Source organism: Enhydra lutris, unplaced genomic scaffold, assembly GCF_002288905.1.
Source record: "Enhydra lutris kenyoni isolate GAN:26980312 unplaced genomic scaffold, ASM228890v2 scaffoldscaffold10, whole genome shotgun sequence".
Classification (NCBI taxonomy): Eukaryota; Metazoa; Chordata; class Mammalia; order Carnivora; family Mustelidae; genus Enhydra; species Enhydra lutris.
In genome coordinates, this window is record NW_019154094.1 from 27740602 (window position 1) to 27759597 (window position 18996).

At 42.6% G+C, this 18996-nt stretch overlaps 1 protein-coding gene across 1 annotated transcript in view; it reads right to left on the minus strand.

Moving 5' to 3' along the window:
* LOC111143744 (forkhead box P1) overlaps positions 1-18996 on the minus strand; it is a 596731-nt gene that overhangs the window by 361615 nt on the left and 216120 nt on the right. Inside the window, exon 4 of the mRNA XM_022497581.1 lies at positions 12829-12924. The gene's annotated coding sequence lies outside the window, so the exon portion shown is untranslated. The remainder of the gene's footprint in view (positions 1-12828; positions 12925-18996) is intronic.

An 18996-nucleotide genomic window follows, 5' to 3' on the forward strand; every position in this document is an offset into this window, starting at 1 on the left:
AAAGATTTTATTTCTTTATTTGTCAGAGAGAGAGAGGGAGAGAGAGCAAGCACAGGCAGACAGAATGGCAGGCAGAGGCAGAGGGAGAAGCAGGCTCCCTGATAAGCAAGGAGCCCGATGTGGGACTCGATCCCAGGACGCTGGGATCATGACCCGAGCCGAAGGCAGCTGCTTAACCAACTGAGCCACCCAGGCGTCCCACCCAAGATTTATTTCTAATTGGATCCAAGACTTGGGGACGTGGGGAAGGCAACTTATTTCATAAGATATACCACGCTGACCAAAACCTGCTGTCCCACCTGAATTAAAAAGATGATTTTAATTTTGTGGGCCACTGTCCCCTGCCTGGTTCTAGCTCCCTCTTTTTCAACATGAACATATGTTTTCCTTAAAATTACTTCTTTTTTCCTACCCTGGTGTTATGCAAGATCCCTGCTTATTTTGGCAATGGAAACAAAATAAGAAGAGCCACCCAGAGTTCTCCATTCCAAAGGGAGGAGCTTCCCAAGAAAAGCAAAACTCTGCTGTTGCATTTCCTTTCAGCATGGCTAGAGAGCAAGCGGTATTCTTCTGTGTGGAAATTCAGTCCAGATGAGGGAGCTGCTCCTGAGACACCCATTAAACCATGAATGGCAAGTGCAGGCAGGGACTATCAAAATGTTCATGGTCATGATCACTTAGTGCTAGTAAAAAACAGGAACTGGCAATAAATAGAGAGGGACAGACAGACAAACAGTGAGGCATTGAAGTGGGCCTAACATGCCATCAGAAGAGGCACTTTCCAAACACAAAAGAGAAAGAAAGGCCATGCCTTCTCTTCCAGAGGTAGTCCGGCCCAAACCAAACTCTCCTATCAAGAAGCAAACCTTGACTTTGACTCTATTTCTATGAGCAAAATCCTCACTAAAATGGCCATCGAGCCGAGGGGAAAGCTTTTAACATGAAGGGGCCGACGTGCTTATAGAAGGAAAACAAAGAGGGGCTTGCATAGAGAATATGGGTTTCAATGAGGAAGGGCGGACGCCAAGAACAGTATAAGAATTAAGCGCTCACATAATAGATCACTGTGAGCAAAGCTCTCCCGCTGATGTTGGAGTGGGTGAGCTAAGCCTCACACTTGGAAAGGTTGTGTGACTGGAGCCATGATATATAAAGTAAGACCCAAGCGCCAAAGTTTTGACTTAGCCAAGCAAACGTGGCTGTTTTTATTGGGTGGAAGAGGCACTTTTTTCACTGAGCGAAGAATTACGGTAAACATCTGCTAACCATGACCGCAGAAACGGTGGTTGTTTTCGTCCAAGGTCATTTTAAAGGAATAAATGTAATTAATAAAACCACACGGTAACAGTATCCAACTGTCCAATATGTCTGCTCACTTCTACCCACAGGCCTATTTATTAAAAAAAAGCCATCGAGAACGTTTCTCGACGTTGCCATTTCTACTTCCTGGGGACCACTGGTGTGGGGAAAGAAATTTCTGCCTCAGAGGATGCTTGAAAATACACGTGAACGTCACTCCTTAACTCCTTCCTTAGGCAGCTGTTTCCCAGTGGGCTCTCCTGCTCTATTGGCGAGACCTCATTATCATACACATATCGTTTAGGGAGGTAAAACCCCATTTAAAAAAAAAATACAAATTCATGTTCTTATGGATTTACTTCACACATAAAAGTCCCAGAGTACATCTCTCTGTCAAGCTATCTCTTTTGAAAGAGAGTATAAGAATTCATAGACTCCAAAATGGTTTCGGTTTTTAAAAATTCCTTATTTGGTTTGTTCTTTCGGAAGGAATGGGGAGGTAGGGAAGCTAGTGGAAAACTGAATTATTCAGGCTGACTGTCGCTCAAATCTGTCAAATTCGAGCTCAAAACATCACTTTACCTCTGAACAACCAGACGTAAGCCCTTCCACAAAAGGAGAGTCATCTATGGTTATTATTAAATGTTCCCAATTAGGAGAACATAATCAAATTCATAAAACACCAACTTCCATTCTGAGCTAAGCGAACCTCTCTACCTACAACATCAGCAAGGTTTTCTAGATTTAGAAAAGGCAATTTTGCATAAAGCACTACCATGGAATGAATAAAGCTAAAGAACTAATAAGGTTTCCTATTTCTAACCCTCTGGTCATGTCAGTATGACCAATCAACAAAATACTACGTTCACTGAACCTCAAAAATATTTTCTCTCTTCGCTTTCTCTCCTTCCCATGGAACCAGAGCATAGAAATCCCTAAAGGTCAGACTTCAGGAAGCTTACTGAAAAAATAAATATTAAATTTATCAACTCCATTTTATCTAGTGATTGTACTAATCGATAGGGTCCCAGCTACTGGAGCAAGACCAGTTCGAAGAGCAGCTTAGGGGCCAAGGGGGTGGGAGGCTGTCAGGGCTTCAACTTTGCCAACCACCAGTCTTGAACACCTAACTATTAAACGCCTCTTACGTGCCAAGGCACCGAGTGCCGTGTGTGTGCCTATGTCCACGAGTGTGCGCGCACACGCAAGGCTCCGTGTGTAGAGCCGGGAGGGAGTGAAGGGTGAGATGCTATCTTCCCAACGCTACTGGTATCTGACAGAATCTTGAAGGGTAATTAACACAAATTTCAGAGCCTGCCGAATTCAGAAAATTAGTGTGTTCTTTCTCTTATTTTCCATGAGGCTAAGGATTATGTGCTAAGAAAGGAAAGAAGGGAGGCAGAGCAGGAGAAAGTAAACAAGAGTTTGATACCCCAACGGCGCTCAGCGACAATGATTCCAAAGGCGATGAAGGAAAGTGACTACAAAAGCCCAATCCTATTTAATAATTGTCAATGCCTTTGACTGTGAGGGAGAACGAGCCTTAATGTAATGCACTAACTCCCCCCACCCAACACAGTCAAGACTCATTGCTACAGCCAAGTCCAGTATCAGAGGCCATTGTGGTCAGAACTGGAAGATAAGCATGTACCCTCACACTGACAGATGCACGGGCGAAAATTTGCTGCTTCCATCAAATCTGTATCACAGAGGGATTAAATCAGCTATCATTTTGAAGCTTTAAAAGAAAACTCCAAGCTTTTAAGTATATTCCTGGTGAAAGATAATATGATGAATGTCATAATAAAAAAATAACTTCGTCGAAGGAAATGATTCTTTACCCCTTTTAAATTTTCCTTACAAAGTACATCATTTTATCCTAATGCATTTCAACCTACTTATCCATAAATGTAAATTTGTTTTGATAAAATGAAGAGCCTTTTAATCCAAATTGCACAGTGATGCTTCTACACTGATCTGTTATAACTTAGTAATCAGAGTTAACAGACTGCCTAATTAACCAAGTCATCATTTGCCAAGATCCAAATATGGGATGAATTGTGGGCCAAGGAGAAATATGATGGACATGAAAATTATTAATTCAGGGAAGCAGTCAAAGCATGTGGAGTTAAAGTTCTTTGCTAAATCTCACCATCTTTAATATCCTTAATTTTTAAAATATAAGTAACACACAAATAAAAAAAATATTACAAGGTACACAGAGAAAAACACTTTTAAATCAATTGGTTACTAGTTAGTGATATAATTATTTTTAAAGCATTTGACAACCTATGAGGTGAAAATCATCAATATCTTCCGATAATCATGATAACAACCAGTGAGTGCTTACAAGCTGCTAACACCATTTTCAGTGTTCTATAGGGACCAGGATGTTTATTCTCTATGTGAATCCTAATTCTTTGCAAGGTACTATTTTTATCTTTAGGTATCAGATATGAAAACCATGGATCAGGATATTTTTTGCCCAGCAGAGTGAATGAGTAAACGAATAATATCCAGTCTTTTCAAAAGCCTTAGGGAAGTGTTATTAAGAATTCCAGAATTCTCAAAATTTTAACCCACAGAAGCTTTAGCCATTTATTTGTTACGTACTCAGGAGGAAACAGGAGATCAGGGTAACTTCTAAGATGCCACGAGGGTGACCTGTACAGAAATCTTCCACACCACCCGCTTGTGTCTGTATCACTGACATATTAGTATGTCCTGAAAGATGTGTAGTTTAACTGGGCTTCGATAGTGCATCAGCCAATTTCCCTTGATAACTCAAATCTAAGTCTATATAGAAGGTTTAATCCTAGAAGAGATGCTAAATCCACCAGTCTGATCATTTTTCCCTTGGCTGCGTGGAAACTCCTATTCATTGTGGGGCACCCAGTGAGGTCTCACTGTTTCTGGGAGGATTTCCAATCTCCCTGTTTCCCCCTCCTCTGCCATACACAATCCAGAAGTATTCGTGCAGCCCCTCTGTCACTGTCTTATAATTGACCTTTCTGTCTATCTTGCAGATATAAGTACATTGAAATCAAGGATCTTGCTTTCAGACCTACCACAGAGAGAGATGGTACATGGATGGTTGACCAGAAGGACAGACAGGAGGAGCAGAGCAATGAAGGAACCCCAGGCATGGTAGTATTTCTGAGGCAATGCCTACCTGCATGGTAACGAATGCCATTAGAGATGGCCAATTAATTGAGCAGATAGCTTCACGGGGAAAATTTCACATGACATTCAATCATGCATAACTGGGCTAGGTGATATTTAAAGGTTCCTTCCAACCCTGTAATCCTATGTTATTTACTGTGCCTTGAGCGTTGTGCCTTATAGGACACACATGCACAGTCTCTCTTCCCAGAATTCCACCCCCTTGTTCCGAAACAAGCACCCTCTTCACCCACGTTCCATGACCTTGCGTAGGTTGAATGTCATCTGTGATTCCTGAAACAGTCATGTGACCCACTCAAGGGCAAGTACACCTTCACATCTCCCGCCTACCCTGTCCCGCTCTAGCCCCAGAGACAGCTGCAGGGACGGGTGCATGGCACATGCTGGACCAGTCACAGAACCAGGAAGATCCAAATTCTAGGACAGCTACTACAACTCACGAGGAGAGATTTCCTTCTGCTGGAGTTGCTATGAAAACGGACTCATGAATGGTTATCATGCCACAAGTTGGTAAACGCCTACACGAATGAATCCAACACAGAACATAGCACAGCCAAGAGACTGCAAGGCTAACTAGCAAGATCTGAACTCCCGGTCCAGATGTTCCAGAAGCTAGTTCTATCATCTGACCTTTCAGCATCAAAGCCAGTTAAATCTTCTTCGTCCCTATGCTCCTCAAAAGTAACCAGAGGGGGCGCCTGGGTGGCTCAGTGGGTTAAGCCTCTGCCTTCGGCTCAGGCCATGATCTCGGGGTCCTGGGATCGAGCCCCGCATCGGGCTCTCTGCTCAGCAGGGAGCCTGCTTCTCCCCCTCTCTCTCTGCCTGCCTCTCTGCCTGCTTGTGATCTCTCTCTCCGTCAAATAAATAAATAAATCTTTAAAAAAAAGTAACCAGAGAGAACCCAAAAAAGGGGGGGGGGGGTCCATATTTTAAGACACAGACACATTGAAAATGACCCACTGGTGGTATTAAAAAGGAGACACTGATACCTCCAACTCCTTAAGTAAAAATGTTTTTTTATTTGTGGTCCCTTGTAACTGGCTTTTACATATTTCTTCAAGCCTAATATTTTACTGTATGTTTTTAAAACTCTACCATTTTTTCTTTTTGAAGGTCTAAGTCCTTGCCATACAGCCTAGAAACATGTAATTCTACTGACCAAGTAACTGAAGATCTTCCAATGTTGTTCGCCAATGTTCCCTCTAAGGGTCCCAGAGCTTCACCCTCGTAAACAAAAAGCCCTCGGGGTGAATCTATCCCAAGAACGAACGAGAGGGACATTTTGAACTGCTTGCTGGGGAAACACCCTGGGTACCAGGCCTGCTGCTTTGGGAAGGAGACCCTCTGGCTTGCCACACTTTTTCACACAGGTGATTGAGCGGAACAAATCAATTGTTGGGTGGTCAGAGGCTAATAAGAAATAAAACGAGGGCTGCAGAGATGAGGTTAATTAGAATAATGTACCAGAGAAAAATGACTCAAAGATCTAGAGAAAATGCCTTAACAGGCACATCTAACTGGAGCTAGAAGAATGCCAATTAAGTGGTTGTCCTTGTTCCTAATCATATTGGGACATACTTTCATTTCCCATAGCTCTAGTACCAGCGAAAAAGAATGAAAGCATTTGCAGAAGTCTAGTAAGCTCAAACAGGGCCTGTGAGGCGGCAGTGACGTATGAAGGCTCAACAGGGCGTATAGAAGCAATCCCGGAGTGGAGAACACACGCTGCAATACAGCCGTGCCTGCACACCAAGGCCCTAGGAAAGGTCTGCACGGGGAGGGCCATACAATAGCGTGCGGGGGCAAAGAGTCACGGCAGCAGAGGGACAGTGTCTGGGTTCAAGTTCTAGCTCGCTTTCTTGTAAGTAAAGACGTCTGAGTCGCGAGTCACTTAACCTCACCGTGCCTCCGTTATCTCAGCTGTAGAAACAGATTTTTAAAACCGAAACCCTCTCGTAGAGTTTGTGTGAATTACTACGCACATGCTTGGAACCACGGGTGGCACCAAGTAAAGTCTCAGTACAAGCACTTAGGATAGAGCCGACTTCTCAGAAACTAGCATTACTTTCTCAAACAACTGCTGTTCATTGGCATTTCTCAAGATGAGGTTCTGCTTGAGTTTTGAAGACTCTCCTTTTACCTCTCATTCCTTTTTTGGGGACAGAGAGGAAGCTCCGCAAGCAGGGACAGGGGCTAGCACCAAGTACAAGTTCTCCCGGGGGGAGGTATGTCCGTAAAGCTGAGAAGTCCTCAGCGTGGTTTACTCTGGAAGCAGAATTTCAGGGAACTGCCACGTGAGAGAAGCAGGACTGGACGAATGGAGCTGTGTCACCGTTAATGAATGATTTGGGACAGATATGGACAAAGGCGAGGCCCGGCCTCTCTGGGTGAGAACGTCCCGCGAGAAAGACTTGTTGATGGTCTGTAAGAGTTGGCAGTGAGATGTTCAACTTGCAACACATCATAAGCGGACCCACCTGGCACGGAGGGACTGCCACCCCAGACCGCACCCAGACAGGCAGCAACAGTTCAAAACAGTAGAGAAAAAGCCCTCAGAAAGCCCCTAATCTCTCCCGCTGATACGCAGGCACCCGGGAATTAAGAAGAGAGCGGCGTGAGAGCTGAGCCATGCTGCCAAGCCTTCTGTGTCGACGGCACAAATCACGTCTCGCCTTACACGGATCGGTTTCCCCTTTCGTGATTATTGTTTTAGTTTCTGAAATGATATTTGGACACAGGGCTGTTCCATGTTTTGGGAGATGTAAGAAAACCACTCTGAAAGCTGTCATGTGCCTGATCAAAGTTTTTCCTGAAATCCTTAGCCTCAAGTGAAACTGAATTCGAGCTTTTCCTTTACTGAAAGATAGTATCAGGAACCCACCTGGATGCCTAAAACTGAATTTTAATCATGTTCTTTTATGTTGTAGAAGTTGAGAGGGTCTACATTAGAGTTAATAAAATTAATGGCTCTTTTAATTTCTTCAATAACCCTAGCCATTCCATAAATCATGTAAATAAGAGGAAGTGACGGGATATATTTCATCTTTTGCCACCAAAATGTTATGGGATACAGAGACTTGCTTTGGCCTTCACACAACAAATGCACAAGGACCAACACATGTCAACACACACGCACTGAAACAACGGAACAACAGACCATCTTCCTTAAGTGGGTAGAAGAAATCAGGGCTAAAAATGAAGGATATTTACATCCAACTCCTTTCAATCTACGTAGACTGGAGTTTTCTTTCAAAAAGGAAGCCTGTGAATTTTCAGGACAGATGCACCAAGTGTATACTTTTTTAAAAATTAGGATTTACAGGGGCGCCTGTGTGGCTCAGTGTGTTAAAGCCTCTGCCTTCAGCTCAGGTCATGATCCCAGGGTCCCGGGATCGAGCCCCACATCGGGCTCTCTGCTCAGCAGGGAGCCTGTTTCCCTTCCTCTCTCTCTGCCTGCCTCTCTGCCTACTTGTGATCTGTCAAATAAATAAATAAAATCTTTTAAAAAAATTAGGATTTACAGGAGATTTAAGACATAGTCTATCATGAGGCAGGAGCTCAAACCAGCTCTGATTAACTTACAGATAAAACATATCCCCAACTGGGACTTTAGGACAGTGGGGCTCCCTGAACTCCAAATTTTTTTTAAGGTGACCTTTTTTGGGGGGTGGGTCTGTAAGATGCGGCAGGGAGAGGGAGGGGGAGAGAATCTTAAGCAAGACTCCATGCCCAGCACAGAGCCCCACGTGGGGCTCCCTGAGATCATGACCTGAGCCAAAATCAAGCGTCAAAAGCTTACCTTACTGAGCCACCCTGCTTCCCCTGAACTCTGAATTTCTTAGATTTTGTGGATGTGGGTCAGGCACCAAACACAACCTTCCCAGCATTTTAGGTTTATGATTTGCATTATCCGAAACTGGTCATAAATATCCAAGAGTCAACACGTCAACAATGAATATAAAACAGATCGTCCTACTTGTGCTCATTTTGCACTTTTTAAAATTAATTCAGTGCATGAAACATGAGCAAATTAAGAGGGAATCAAGGCTCTTCACCATCTTTACCAAGTTAAAAAAAAATAGTGCAAGAAAGTACAATGAGTTAGCCAGTGTACCTCCCAAAACCCTTTGCCGTTCTTTCTAAACCAGCAGCATCATTATCCTGCTCCAGACTCTGGGCAAAGCACTGTATCGGTATCACCTCATTTAATCCTTGCAATAATAACTACAAGCGAGATGATGCTACTACCTGCGGCTCAAATAAGGAAAAGTCCAAAAAGAGGAGGAGAACATAATTTGTCCAAGGACAAAGAGCCAGTGCACGAGAGTGCTGGGATTGGATCTTGGAATCCAAGGTTCTTCATTAACCTGTACCACCCACAATACGCTTTCGGCCCAAATGGCAAATGATTCTGTCTTCATGGGGAAGATGAAGCATGGCCCTTTCTGGATGGGGCACAAAGAGTAGCAAAGATGTGTTTAGTACAGAGTGAGAACTTTCCAGAGAAAGCCCAGGGGCAGTGTTCTGTTCCTACAATAAAGGTGATGTGTGTGGTTTTATTTCTTCTCTTCCCCATTCACCCAGATGCAGTCCTCTTAGGGATCATGAAAATAGAGCAATTCACAGGGAAATCCCCAAATGGACTCTACTTCCACCACGAATGAACTACAAACATGCCTACCATCCACTGGCCACTGTCAGCAGAGAGGAGTCACCCCGAATCCCACAGACCTGCCCCGTGTACGTTACCTGGCAAACAGGTACATTCAGAACAAACAAGAGGCTTGGATGGAGGACAGGTGGGGGCCAGGGAGGGAAATCTTTAGTGAGGGAAGACCCATCCAAGAAGTTGATATTTGAACTGAGCAAGAAGAAAGGAGGGAGTGAGGCTGTGAACCACGGAATCGTTCTGGGTGGAGAACACCATGGCTCAGGGGTGACAGATATATGAATTCTGAGCATGGCAGTGGTGTCTCAACTGAATGCCTGAAACCACATGCAGCAAAAGCCCAAAGCTTCCAAGAGTCTCCTGAACAGGCAACATCTTTGAGACACGATTTCCAGAGAGTCATCTGCCACTCGACAAACGGCCACCATCCAGTCGCTGCCACCACCTGCGGTCTTCCAGACACATGGCCGATGGGGCCATCTGCGGACATAGCCGCCATCTCTGACACAGTCACACAGCAGCTTCTGTGAGCGGATGACAGCACGCTCAGAAGGCTGTTACCAAGAAGATGGGTGGGGGACAGGGGCCTCCATGCAGACTCAGCACAGATGCGGGGCCTGGGACGAGGCAGGGCGAGATCGACATCACGGAGCATCAGCCTGCATGAGCGAAACCCTACGGAGTTTCAGATTATCATCAGCAATACCAACTTGAAAGCCGTTAGTGAATTCTGCTTGCGAGGCAGGCCCACTGTCTGAGTAAGTAAAAAAAAGGGAACACAAAAAGAACTGCACACCTCTCAGGGGAAATGGTCAAAAAGGGACCCAGAGATCTAAGTTCAGTTAGCAGGGCCGTCGAGCAGAACACATGGCCGCAGGGTCCTTGAAGACGGGCATCAAAGCCGCCTCCCAAGGCTCTACTTGAACTTGGAAGAGAATCCTGGGTTGGAAGCAACTGACTGTGAAATACAGCTTGTCTCCGCGTGAGACAGTGACCAATGAACCAGCCACAGGACAGTAAAAACTCCTCAAAGACTGGGATTTCCAGCGCATCACCTGGGCTGTGCAGAGTAGTGGCGTTCTATCACCCCCCGGAAGCTGGCCTAAATTCTTCGTAAGCATCACCTCACTAGCGTTTCACAGGGAGCTAGCTTCTATCTGTATCCCCGGCTCCCAGACGAGGAGACAGTGGCCCAGAGAGGTTAAGTAACTTGCCCAATGTCACTCAGCCAGTAAGTGGAAAAGGTAGAACCTGATTCTCAGCTGATGTAACTTTCAAGCAGACACTCTTAAGCACACGGCTGCCCCGTATCCACAGCAGGCATTCGGTAACGTCTGTGGATGCAGCAACTACCATGACCCGCGAGCATCTATCATAGGCTGGTGCAGGCAGACCCTGTACAATGAAGCACAGGGAATCTCATTCTACTTCTACAATGAGATGGAAATTGTCACAAGAGTAACATGAGGCCAATCTGAATTAGAAAAATTGGGCAGGGGTCCTGTGTTCCCCAATGCCCAAGCTTAAGTTTTCAGCGGAGATGCGGGGGTCGACAAGCCACAGAGATGCGGGGTGGACAGTGTTGTCCAGTCTCTGGGGGACAGTGCAAAGCCATCAGCAATGTCCCCTGCACATACTGGCGTGAAAAGAATTGGGTATATAAGGCTGCACTTCGCGAGGACCTCAGGCTGGTACTCAAGCTTTGACAAAAGCTTGTATGCAAAGGACAGAAAATTCATTAGAAAATTCTCAAGCTTAAATTTTGGTTGCTAACTCTCTTGGAAAAGAAATGTATTCCTCAGATTTGCCATGGCGCTTTCAGTAGGAATACCATGGTCCTAAAATATTTACTGAGCTATGTATCCCCACTGAAAAATCAAACAAACCGAAATTCAAACATGTGAAATTCAAATTAGAGATTATACACACAAGTCAATGGAAGACAGAAGACATTCACTGAAAACGTGTAAGAAAAATTCATATCATAATTTTGTATAAGTAATTACAACTGCAGCTCCGGAACCATTTACTTTTCCTTCCTTACTACTAGAATGTGGAATTTATCTGGACATCAAATTTCTCAAGTCTGAGGATACACTTCCAAGACGCTCTTATGTTAGGGATTACTAAAAGGATATAAGTAGGTAGAAGTCATTAAGACCACAGGGAAAATTCTTTAAAGAGGTCTGCCTCAGCTGGGAGGACTACTCTTTTTGTTCCTTGCACTCCTGCCTCTTTCTTCAGGATGAAGAGGCAATGGCTGGAGAGCCAGCAGCCATAATGTGACCTTGAAAACAGAACAGCATTTGAACAGACGGGCAGAGCAGAAAGACAGAAAGCACAAACTGCTCTCCCCCAAACACCTTTGAGCAGAGAGAATATGCAACTCATTTTTTTAAAACTTGTACAGTTGCATCTGTTACTAGAAAACAATTCTTAAATTATATCATGATATGAAAACATGTCTGAAGACTACCTTATTTTTTTCTGAAAGAAAAAAAAAAATCAGGAAACTCATGAATTGGGATTCTCATTACTCCTCTATTCACCATGCTGTTTGTTTAAGTATGACTTCCCTTCTTAATTACTACCACCAGCCCAGGAAGCATATTTGCTGAACCTGTCTCTATGTTTTGACATGCAACACTTGTGAAATTCAAACATACTTGTAGACATCCAAAGCATTATTATTTATTAAGGACTATATTAAAGGTGGAAGATCTTAAAACACTTTCAGAATCTGATGATTAAAAGAAATTTAATCGTTCTTCATTGGCATTTGATCTTTAGCCTGCCATAATCTACCCATATATCCCTTCATCCATATTTGATACTAAGGAGACATTTCAACAGCTTGTCCATCAACTGCAAAGTGGAAGGAACCTACAGAAAAACCACATTACTTAGAAAATAAAAGAGCTTCCCCCCACACTCATTTAGCTCATGAAAGCCCAATATGATTAAAAGGGTGAAGAAGGCAGACTCCACGAGGCGAACCAGAATGAGTGTAGAGAGCCATCTATTACATTTGTAAGGAGTTTCGAAATTTTCAAAGTGCTTTCGTATACATTATATCCTGTTTCATCCTTAAAACTACACCCTGCGTGGTAGTCAGGGCAGGGATTTTTTTTTTTTTTTTATGCTCGTTTCTTCTTGATAAATGGTTTGCTCAAGATCAGAGAGACTGCTCCCCAGTGAGATACCTTCTTTATCCTCTTTACCCTCTTTGATGCTTAGCTTAAGGGTCAGCCAACTATGGCCTCCAGGCCAAATATGGCCCACTGACTGTTTTTTGTAGTTTCACTGGACCAGTCACACCCATTTGTTTACATATTGTCGCTGGCTGATTTCGTGCTACATCAGCAGAGTTGACCACAAAGTCGCATCCCCAACTCTACGGCCCAGGAACCTGACAATACGTACCATCTGGCTGTTTCAAAGACAAAATCTGCAGACCCTGTGTTAGATCGTGATCTCAGCTATAGATCCTATTCTTGAAAGCCATGAAGCTAGTGTCGAGGATGATACACCTGTTCCCGCTGGCTTTGGAAGTCCTGCTCGGTAATGAGGCATTCCACTACCTTCTGAGGAATTACTGAATCGGCTGTGGGGTCACCTGTAAAGGTGGGTCGCGGTTTTCAAGTGGGACATGGTACTCGTGTTTGTTTGCCACTTACCCTGAACTTTTATCGTGTCTCACAGCCATAAAAAGCCTGGGGGTCACTGGTTGGAGGCACGCATGATGCCACAGGACTGCAACACACGGAGGGACACTGAAAGTAGAGAGAAGATAAGAGGTTAATGGGAGGGGCCAATGGCAAAGCTTCGGAAGCAAGGCATTCACAGGAGTCCCAGGTCTTCCCTTGTGGACCCATGACTTTGACATTCAACATGCCACCACATAGCCAAGCATCTCTTTTGCCTCTTCCCTCATAGAGTCAGCATTTCATTAATTCACACCCTGCATTAGACAACACTGTAGGAAAAGGAAGGGCAAGAGGATTCCTGAGTCCCAGCAAGGATTTTGCTTTGGGCTGTAGTCTTTTAGTCTCTCCCAGTACATCCAGTAGAAATGACAAGAGGGAACACACGTATGTGCACATGCATATAAGCGCCCTTTTTAAAAAAAAAAAAAAAAAGAAGAAGAAGAAGGACAAGTGATCTCTCCTGCTAGCCAAACCCCAAAATCTCCCTTGCCACAGTCCCAAGCTCTCTTTCCAGCTGCATTTCAAATACAGGAGGAGGCTGGGTCGCAGCCGTCTTACGGAAGCAGGCAGCCCGCAGATGGGCACACGGGTGCGGGCTGCGAGCTTTCGCGGTGCGGTTGGGTTATTAGTAGAATACCAACCAAGTCCAATTCCACGTAAGATGAAATTGCTGACAGGTAAGTCAACTCCTCCTTGGGCAGTTTCAGAAAGATTTTGTGACTAGCAGTCAGTATCAAGGTTTTGCAGGCCAGGCCCTTTCTGCCTAGATCCTGGGAGTGATAATGTCACCCATGCACGCCCGCCGAGGACAGGAGGGACTCTGTGACACGGGGAAACGGAACTCCAGAATGAGTAGCAAGCCTGAGCCCGCCGGGGCGCACGTGTGCTGGTCTCCCTCAACAGTGAACGAGGGCAAAAATCCACGAACGACGTGTCTTCTGAATCTAATCAGAGAAGTTGAAACTGAAAAGGAGATGTATGAAGTTTTATGATTTGAATAGTCACATCGTATCTCCGGAAACTATGTGGGTTGTCTGTCTCCCAGAGCTCAGAAGAGAGTTAAGGGGTGGCGCTCCCAGGGAGTGCCTCTTCTTGATAAGAGAGGAACTCAGGCCAGATTGGTCCACATTATGTTTTCTAGGTATGAGTCGTCTGCGCGAAGTGTAAACCGTTTGCCAAACATACTAAGGCTCGAGAACCTTCCTTCTACAAGTTGAACATGCTGCGCTAATACCATCCCTCCGCAACAAGGCAGCTTACGAGGAGGCTAAGAATGAATCAAAAATATTTTTAAAAGATAATTTCAGTTGGCAAAGGCTGTAATCGTTCAAACTTAATTGGTGAACTCATTAATGAGCAACTGCCATCACAAGAAAGAGGGCCATTGTCACCAACTTATCAGAGCAATGAGATAACAAAGTTAATTATATTGTTTTCAATGGGTTTACACTTGCTTCCTTTGAAAGTCTACATTTTCCAAACATTTGTTCTGACACTCCATGTGTTTGCTCCTCTTAAAAAAAAAAAAAAAAAAAAATCAGCCGTGGGCTCCTCAAGGAAAAGTCGGCAGATCACAGCCCTAACATCAGGGCAGAGCAACTGGAAAACTTTTCTCCCCTTTATTATCTACTTGTAAAATGTTATAAGCCTGTAAACTAGTTAATTTATGAACCGTGTTAATAATTTGCTCACACTTGATCGCAGGTTTCGCAAACACCAGTTCCAGGGATGCAGGAGGGTAATTTGTAGGTCCGGTTTCTCTCCTAAGGGGACACTAACTAATTTGACACAGTAACATGACATTGATGGTGGGGCACACTAATGACCATACTCTAAGACGTGGCTGTCAGCCTGTCGTTCCAGTGAGAAGCTGCTTGCTTTCGCTGCTGCTCAGTACACGATGCTCAACTAATTATTCAGACAGCGACATTAATGAGAACCCTCGTGTTTATTTTCAACATACTAACCAGCGCTTAGCTTCCATTTGTCTGATATGGTCACCGATAAAGTGTGTCTCATGAATAGCAAATTTGAACACTAATAAAACAAAGGAGAGCTGGGGAAAAAATAAGGAACAGCTGATTAGAAAACTATCCGTGTCTACTCAACTTGCTTTCTGCCTCAAATATCGTCAAGGACAAAGTGACAGGTAACAGGAAATGCCAGAAGTAGCAAGAAAACTAAAAGAAATATTTTTAATCACATATGTCCATGTACGATCTTGGCTTGTGACCCAAGGCCACTGGATCACGGTATGGACAAGAGAAACTACTATCTCAAAGAAATTTCACTAAGTTTAGAATACTGGACAGATTTTTTTTTTTTTTTTTTTAAGTTATTTCTCCATGGAATGGCCAAAAAGTTCCTTTGCTTTAATGTGCTTTTTTCAACATAAGAATAGTTGGATCCTTGTGAAACTACCTCAAATGTGATCTTCACAAACATCACTAAATATAACCTATGGTTTTTTTTCCTAAATCTATTGTAAAACCCTACTACCGAGGGTTTTTTCCAAAAGTGTTCTTCAATATCCTCTTATACATCATATTTCCAGTCTACTAAACCTTGCAATCAAGTTCTTTCTACTTTAAATTAAATTTCTATTTTGGTATGATAAATTCTGTCCTTCATTTTATGGTGATTATAATCCTAAAATATTCATATAATCATAATTTAAAATGAATAATTTTTAAAAAAGGTATGCTTACATCTACTAGAGGTACTGAAAAATTGAAAACACTCTTGATGTGGTTCATTGTAAAATGTACACTTTGAATTAAGTAACAGTGGTAGTATTTCAACAAAAGTTCTTTCCGGCATCATAAGCAATTCAACTCAATACTGAGTATGACTTCTAATTTTACAGAATAGCAAAGGAAGTAGGAGTCCACTGTAGATCACTTTGGGAATGAAAAAGTCATCACATGTAACATTTCTTAAGTATGCCTTTCTAAACTTAGAATAAATTTGCAATTTTAGAATGCCAAAATTACATAAATGGCATGTAACATGTAGGAAGTAGATCAGATCCCAGGCTAATTTTTTAAAGTATTTTTGACAAGTTTACAGATTAATTCTCTCAAATGAGCATGACTCTTTCCAAATGATGCTCTTTCCATGGGCACCCGTTACAAGTTCTCAGATTATTGGTATTTGTACAGTTTATTTACAGTAAGAATTCATCTTCCATAATAAGCTAAAAAGATAGGGTTGGTGTATGGCAGAGACCATCCAGATGCCCATCAAATTCCTTTCTCCTTTCTAGATGCAGAGATGGGATAGTACTTCCCAGCTTCCCTCGCCATTAGGTGGGGCCTTGTGCCCGAGTTCTGGTGAAATAGATCAAAAGTGGGAATGATCCTTTCATTCTGACCCTGAAGCTTCCTGAACACCACGAATGTCCTCTCTCTTCCCTTGACTGTGCACCTAGAGGTCCAGTGGAGAGCTCCCTGCTCCTGCGAATGGTGGACTCAGGGAATTTGGAATACGCCAAGGTCCGCAAAACACAATGAGTAAGAGAGCCACCAGCTCTGGTCCTCACCAGCAAGCACAAGGTTGAGCTTCCTAAGAAATAAAACTGTACCTGGTTAAGGCTCTGACATTCAGGAGTGTTTGCTGTAACCTCCAGTATCTCTTAATCGAATAAAGAGATCTTTCTAATTTCTCCCTAATTAGATCTTTCTAATTTCTCCCAAAGCTATCCTTGAATCTCCAGGCCACCAGACCTAAACAGAGGCACTATAAATTTGGGAAAATCCTACCTGTGATTATTTGCTCCTCTAATTAAGCTAAGGATAGAAAATGCACCAGGTGTAGCTTTTGTTATTTAAGATCTTTACAGCCCTGAGGGGAGGTCTGATTCCCATTTTATGGATGAAAATACTAAGCCTGCAAGAAATGCAGTATAAGCAAGTAGTGCGAATGTATACTCAGTTGACATTTCCTTAATTGAATGCCTCTTACCTTTTAATATCTAAATCTTACAGAAAATTCTTATTTCTAAAGCAAACATTTGCGGCTCTAGCTTATAAAAGAAAAAATTCCATGACACTCTCCAAAATTAAATAGAACACTTTTAATAAAATATATGAGGGGAAAGTGTCAAGTTACAATACAATTGGCAAAATGTCAGAAACTTCTGTAGAGGTTTTGAAAAGCCAGCAACAAAGGGGATGTGTCTCAGATATTCTTGGTGATTAAAAAAAAAAAAATACATACTGCTATGCTGAGATCATATTAATTGTTTAGTAATCAACATTTTACGTATTTTTACATTCTTACTGTGATAGTAGTTAACTATACCTGTAAGGCACTTTGCTATACTTTCGTCATATTTTAGAATAAGGATAGACCAACTTTTTCGGTAAAGGGCCAGACAATGAATATTTTAAACCGTGTTGCTGTAAGTTGTCTATTACAACTACTCAACCATGCCCTTGTAGGAAGAAAGTAACCACCGGCAATAAGTAAACTAATGGGTATCTTGTCCAGATAAAACTTTATTTACAAAAGCAGGTAGGGGCCTGAGGACCACATCTTGCCAACTTCTGTTCTAGAAAGCTGACTGGGTTGCAGGGTTGCATGTTGACACCTAACATTATGATTTCTCCTACGTAAAATAACAGGGAAAAAATGAGAAAGTTAGCACTTTCACCCAGGATATCTAATGGCCACCCAGGATTACTGATGTTCAGGAGAGAGAATATCCTCCCTTTGCCCAAGGTTCGAGAGAGAGAGAGAGAGAGAGAGAGAGAGAGATGGCAGCACTCCGTTTCCAAATGAGTTCTAACTCCACTGTCCCATTCTTTCCCTAAGTCACGTATTGCCTGACTCATGGGGCTCTTACAAAACACAGGCATCCCAAGCCGTCTGAACAGAATCCAAGTACTTTTATAACAAGAAGAGAAAGCTGATGGTTTTGTTCAGCTAACACTGTCCAGTATCTGCATTAAGGTTATGTGGGCAAGTTACTTTAAAGCATCCTTCTATTAAGGACTTCCTAAAAATAATAAAAGAAAGCGAAATAAATAATATGGAAGCTCTAAATGTCGCTGGGAGAGTGAGTGCTAGGGGCAAAAAATGACAACCTCTAAAAGTTTCCAAATTAGGCATGAAGACTCCCCAAATTAGAATCAAAAAGGTTTCCTGGTTTCGGAGGATGTGCTTTTGTTAACCAATTTTAGGGAGCTATGTGTCCAATAATAGAAAATGCCAGAGATAATGTGTCAAATGCATTCCCTTATTATTCTTAAGAATGTAAAGTTGTAACAAGGTTTTAGTTCACTTTTTTTTTTTTTGCATGACACAATTCAGAGACACACACTGAGATGCTTTTTTAAAAAAATCTCAGTTCCCCATTAATGTTATTTCAACAGTTAAGTATACAAAATGGTTTCAGATGTAAAATGGATAAATTTTATGACTCTGTTTTACCTCAATGTCAATCACTACAGAACAAGAGCAGGTAAATGATAGTCCAGTCTGACAAAGGAATATTTCAGAGTCATTAAAAACGATACCGGGAACAGGAAAATAGGTGCACATGCTTGTTATCATGTTACATGAAATAAGCAAAAGACAGAAAAATTATATCTACACTAGACTCTCAACTGCATGAAAATGCGTGTCAATAATGAACAGGGAAAAAATAGTAAATCTAGCAGTTTTGCCCTGGAGGAAATGGGACTAGGTGATATTTTCCTTCAGAATCTTTGCACATTCAATGCTCTAAAACAAGTAATATCTAAAATATCGGTTACAGAATCTAAAAGAGTTATCTGAACTTCAAAAAGAGAAAGAAATTTGTTGTACATTTATACTCCTTTGTCAACGGCTTCTGACTGCCTTGTTTTCAGACCAGAAGCATCTTGAGAGGAGACATCTGTGCTACCTCTCACGTCCCAACCACGGTGCTTACAGGATCTTACACAATCAATTAACCTTCTCTGAGCCAAATGAATAGACCATCTTACTTTTTTTTACAAGTCTTTCCAATGGGATTCCACAAATAAATTCAATTTTTATACCTCAAGACTTTAAAAAATAAAAATTATTTTGTTTAAAGAGGTTGAGTGCTTCTGGATTACAGCTGTCAGTAAATTGCTTGCTACAAAATTATACTTTCTCCCCCTCTCCTTT